A 6,171-nucleotide genomic window follows, 5' to 3' on the forward strand; every position below is an offset into this window, starting at 1 on the left:
ACATGGGGCGCTGTGTTAAGTGCCAGGGAGAAAAAAAAAAAGAAGAAAGAGTGCAGAGCTTACATTCTATTAGGAAGAAGGAAATTTGATATATAGATAAATGGATAGATCGATGATGGATGGATAGATGGATAGATAGAGATGTGTGTATTTATACAGATAAATGTATGTATGCATATATGTCTGTGTATGCGTTTGTACACACACACATACACACAGGTAGGTAAATACAAGCTTGCAAGAGGAATACAAGGTAATTTCAGGGTGGGAGAGCATTAACCAATAGAGACAGTTGGTTTGGGCAAGGCCTCATGAACTGAACCTTGAAAGGAAGTAAGGATTCCACAGAGTGCTTTGAACTTGTGAAAGAAAACCCATTATCTATAGCAGGGGTTCTTAACCTAGGATCCACTTAACCTAAAGATCCATGGATAGATTTCAGGGGATATGTGAACATGTATGGAGGAAAAAAATTACATCTTTATTTCAATTAATTGTTTTCCTTTGTAATCTCATGTATTTTGTTTTATGTATTTCAAAACATTGTTCTTAGAAAGGGTCCGTAGACATTACCAGACTGCCAAAGGGCTCCATGACACCAAAGAAGTCAAGAACCTCTGACCTATAGAGGCAGCTCACTGCATTTGTTTCCTTTTCTCCTTCCGCTCCCCAAAAAATATGCAACATTCCACACTCATAGTCTTCCACCTCTGCAAAGAAGGGAGGGAAGCACATTTTTTCAACTCTTTTCAAGAGCTAAGCTTGGTCTTTATAACTGCACAGCATTTGGTTTCACTTTTTAAGTATTGTTTATAGCATGAATTAGTTTGTAGTACCCAGGTTCGATCCCCTGGCATTTGTCTTGAATCTATTCAGCATTTAGAGATTCGCTTGTTCATGGACCTTCAGCCTGTGCTCAAGTGAGCTATAGAAGAAAGGCATGTTTTAAGTTGGTGTGCAGATTTCTGCAGTTTCACCCAAAGACTGTTCCTTAGGGTACATTTCATTAAACCAGGCCAATTGTAGAAAATACATAATCTGACTCCCTTTGGTGGTGTGCAGCCACCTGTGTTAGTCACTCTGACAAAGTTATTTTCCATATGATAGTTTTCAGAGCTCAGGAAAACAGAATTGGAATCAATATTTTTTTAAAAGATGATTTCTGTGAAGTGGGCTCAGCTTGGGTGTCATGAGAAAAAAAACAACACCAACAACAACACTTAATAGTAGACTTGAAACAGTTGTGGTATAGTAGATAGTAAACCAACCCCAGAATCAGGAAGGAAGGCTACAAGCATTTATTAAGCACCTACTATATGCCAGGCACTGTGCTAAGCACTGAGAAATATTTTCTCATTTGATCCTCACAACAAACCTGGGAGGTAGATGCTATTATATTCTCCATTTTACAGGTGAGGAAACAGAGGCAGGCAGAAGCTAGGTGATTTACCCATAATGACGGGATCTGAACTCAAGACTTTCTGACTCTAGCCCTCTCCATTGTACCACCTAGCCCTCTGGCTATGTGACCCTGGACAAGTCATTCAACCTCTTAGTGTCCCAGGAAACTCTCTAAGGCTTTAAATGTCAGAGTAAGTGGTACAGGCAGTTTCTTCAATGGAAGCTTCATTAGCTTCTCACCAATGAAATCATAGATGCGGTCTAAGTCTAATCCCTTCCCCCAAAACCAAACAAAAACAATAGAAATTGAATGTGGCAGAGTACATTTTCCAGCCCCTCAAATACAACATAGATAGGTATAGATATAGATATAGATACAGATGTATTTGTGTGTGAATGTATGTGTAAATATATACACATACTTATACATGAATGTGTGTATATATATGTCTATATACGTGTATGTGCGTATGCATATATAAATGAATTCCTGATCTTAGCTCAACATCTCTGACCCTGGGTCTCATTTATGTACTGCAAAAACCCAAAGTGTATATGATATCTCTTTCTCTCTCTGTCTCCTTCTGTCTGTCTGTCTGTCTGTCCCTATACACACACATACACATACGTATAGATATATGCATATATGTTTTAGATACATTATAAATATTGTATATTTGTGTATGTGTATGCATATATACATTTTTTTTTCTGGAGAGGGAGTGAAGTTGGAGAATTAAGCAATTTAATTCATTGTAATTGAGATGTCCTTCCATCCCTCTAACCAAGCCACTAAGAAACCTTACTAAGTAAGGAGAAAGCAGCTGAGGAAAGGCCAGTGGGGGCAAACAGACCAGCCTAATTAGATTTCCCTCAAGGTCTGAGGTCAGCACCAGGTTCACAGCTACTTCCTTGGAGTTGGCACACTTTTCCAGCCTCTTTCATGCTTCCCATTCCCCAGTTTAGGAGTTTGAATGGCAAACATCCAGTTTCCTGGGATCCCCAATCCACATGTCGGGCTGGAAGCCGCCCACAGGCGGCAATCGCCGTGGGCCCTTGGAACGGTTACAACAGGTTTCTTTGAAGTCCTACCCTGCAGTTATCTCTCCCTGCACCAGGCGGGCAGCAGGCAAGCCCCCTTCCCGCAGCTGTCACCATTTAAGCCAGTAGGTGTTTGAAGAGGTGCCGCCTGCCACAACTCTGGAGGGAAACCAAGACAGAACAAAGTCTGGGCTTCCCATGAAATCATTCGAATGCTTGATAAAAATTTTACCCTGTGCTTTTTTTTTTTTAACTTCATTCAGGTTGGGGGAAAGAGGTAGCTCACCTCCCTTTGAGAATATAGAACACAGACCACACCTGTGAGATTTCCAGGTCCTTGGTGACAAAGTATTTGGGGTCATAGAGGGAGCAGTTTGCAGGGGGAGGATAAGTGGTTTAGGACAGGAAGATGGAACTCTTAATGGCTATGTGATTCATCAGTTCTACTGGTTGCTTGGTTGATGAAGGTTTTCTCCTGCACAGATTCCCTTACCCTTGAGTGATTGTTTTCAGGAGTTCTGAGCCTCCAGCCCCTCAAGGACTGACCATGTAAGTTCCTTTTAGGTAGGAATTGTTTCCGGTTTTTTTTTTTTTTATTTGTATCCCTAGAACCTAACATAATGCCTGGCACATAGTAGGCACCTACTATCTGTCGGGAAATGTGTTTAAATTAAGAAGCACTATTATTTAAATGTATATTACTTGATTAAGAAACAGATCTTAGGCTTCTATTGCATGTGTCTTTTTTTTTGGAGATGAGGGGTATTTAGACATGTGATTCAATTGCTATAGAGACCGACTTTCATAAAGATAGGTCGGACACCGACATTTGTTCCAACTTAGGCACTTGAAGTTAAGTGACTTGTCTGGGGTCACATAGCCTGAACTTGAACCCAGATCTTTTTGACTCCATAGGCCAGCTTTCTACCCACTACAGCACTTTGTCCCTCTGAGAATATACTTCAAAGAAATGTCACAGCTGCCAAGGCAGAGTGGAGGCTATGGTTTTTTCATCCTCACTTAATGAAGATTTAAGTTGCGTCCTTTCCAGGGTCTGAAACATAATGAATTTTAGCCACCCATAGTCTCATTTCCATCCCATTGCCTAGACCTCAGTCTCCCTATAAGCTTCTTTCTTTGATTCTGCTGTTGCTAGAAATACCACACATGGAGAATGGGCTCTTAGTTCCTGGAGGGCAGCTTTTACAGGACAGGCAAGCTAGAAATCCTGGATGGATGTTCTTGACCATGCAGTTTTTTCTTTCCCTGACCAGCTGTCTCCTCTGGGTGAGTCACACTCCCCAAAGACTTCACAAAGAGAGGAAGGGACCAAGGGTAAATTACCCAATTCACAAACAAAAATGCAGGGGGGAGGGGAGCCCAAATGAGCTAAGTTATTAATTGCTGTCAGACCTGGGTGGCTCATTTGGCAGTCAGCAATGGGGACCTAGGTGCTTGGTCCTCGGAGGTTAAAGTCCTCCCACTAGAACGGTGAAGGAATTCCTGGTATGAGAATCGTCTGTCTGCTGCTCTGTCTTCCTACATCATGTGCTCAGCCACTTGGAAGGGGAGATTACAGGAAGAGCTTGGAAAGTTTACAGTCTTTGTTAGGGATAAATGTCTTCCTTTTACTTTCAAAATTGTAGCAGTGGCAAGTTTGTGACTTTGGCAGATTTTTAGACAGAGATAAAGACATAGAGACAGATACACACACACAGAACGAGAGAGAGAGAGAGAGAGAGAGAGAGAGAGAGAGAAAGTGCCAATTCCCTAAAAATTCTCTTCCCTCTAGTCCAGGGGTAGGGAGCCTGTGGCCTTGAGGCCACATGTGGCCTTCTAGGTCCTCAAGTGTGGCCTTTTGACTGAATCCAAACCTCACAGAACAAATATTTTTATTAAAGATTTGATTATTTGACCCACTAGAGATTAGGCTAACTGAACAAAATCAACTCTCAGTTATTCAGAGCCCAATCATCTAGGCTCTTAATTGTTTCTATTCCAGCCGGGTCAATAAAAAGAGATGAAAGTCAAGTCAATCAATGTTTTGTACTTGTTATGTAATATAATAGCGGACTGGCCAACAGGACAAGACTCCCATTGGCCAGTCCCTTCTTATGGTATATTTGGGAAGAGTTTAGTGGGACTATAAATTTAAAGCCCTAGCTCATCTAGTCCAACCCATTAGTTTTATAAATGAGGAACCTGGGGCCCAGAGAAATTAAATAACATATCCAATGTCATCACAAATAGTAATCATCAGAGGCAGGATTTAAACTCAGATCCTCAGACGTCGGAGCCAGTGTACTTTCTGCTCTTTGACTAGGTGGCCTAAGCTATTGATAGAAGTAAAGATGTTTTAGAGGGAGAAAGGAGGCTGTCTATATCTATAATTGTTTTCTCTTGGGATGAAAGCTAATGGGAATCCTGATCAAGCAGAGTCTCCTGCCTTCCTACAGAAAACCATTCATAGGTATAAAAGCTGACCCTGGAACCCATTATGTCCTAGAAAAACCTGGCATATAGTTTATGCTCAATTTTTGTTTAAATGAATTGAATAAAAAAATTTTACATATAAAAATAGCTGTGTGACCCTGGACAAGTCACTTAACCCCAATTGTCTCACCAAAAAGCAAAAATAAATAAACAAATTGAATCATAAGAGCTGTGGAGGTTGGTGTGAGATGCTTCCTAGAAGTTGAAGAACAACTAGGCAGCATCCCTTATGTGTCAGGTACCATAGTAAGCTCTGGATCAAGTCAAGACAAATTAACAAGCATTTATTAAGCACCTACTACATGCCAGCCAGTGTGCTAAAGGGTGGGGAATACAAAGGACAGTCCCTGCCCACATACATTCTAATGTGAGAGTACCACATATAGAAGGAAGCTGAAAATTGGGAGGATGCCGAGGGGAGGGGGTACCCACAAAAGGGTATGTTTGAGAAAGTTAGCTAAGTCAGGAATGGAGTCCAGAGAGGAATTCAGATACAATGGAAAATATCCTTGCCCTCAAGTAGCTTATATTCTATCAAGTGAGACAACATGAATAGGGCCAGCGATTTTATTGGTATAGGAAGTTCCCAGATGAGGAAAGTCCTTCTACAAATGCAGGTCAGCACCTTCTCTGTAACTTACTGTCTTAGAACATTGCCTAGAGCACTGAGATGTTAAGTGGCCTACCCAGGGCCACAAAGCCAGTAGTATGTGTCAGTCAAGACTTAAACTCAGGTCTTTCTGGTTCTCTTTCTTCACTATGTATGCCGCATAGCCATATAGATAGAGAGATGCAAAATATATGCAAAATAAATACAAGATGTTTAACGTGAGGAGGGCATTAGCAGCTGGAATAATCAGAAAAGAGGTAAAAAGTGGCACCAGAACTGAATTTTAAAGGAAACCAGGAATTGGAAGAGTCAGGAATGAGGAGAAAATACTTTCCAGTCAGGGACAGCCAGTGCAGAGGTTGAAGAGGGAAAATAGAGTATTGTGTATGAGGGATAGAAAGAAAAATAAAACATAGGACTTGACTAGAGAAGAATGACATGTAACAAGAATAATAACTAGCACTTTTTCTGCAAAGCACTTGACAAATATCTCATTTAATCCTCACAATAATCCTAGGAGGTAGGTGCTATTATTATCCCCATTTTACATGTGAGAAAACTGAGACCAGACAGGTTAAGTGACTTGCCCAGTGTCACTCAGCTAGTAAGTGTCAGAGGCAGGGGTG

The sequence above is a fragment of the Vombatus ursinus genome, unplaced genomic scaffold, assembly GCF_900497805.2.
Source record: "Vombatus ursinus unplaced genomic scaffold, bare-nosed wombat genome assembly UNPS02014821.1, whole genome shotgun sequence".
Classification (NCBI taxonomy): Eukaryota; Metazoa; Chordata; class Mammalia; order Diprotodontia; family Vombatidae; genus Vombatus; species Vombatus ursinus.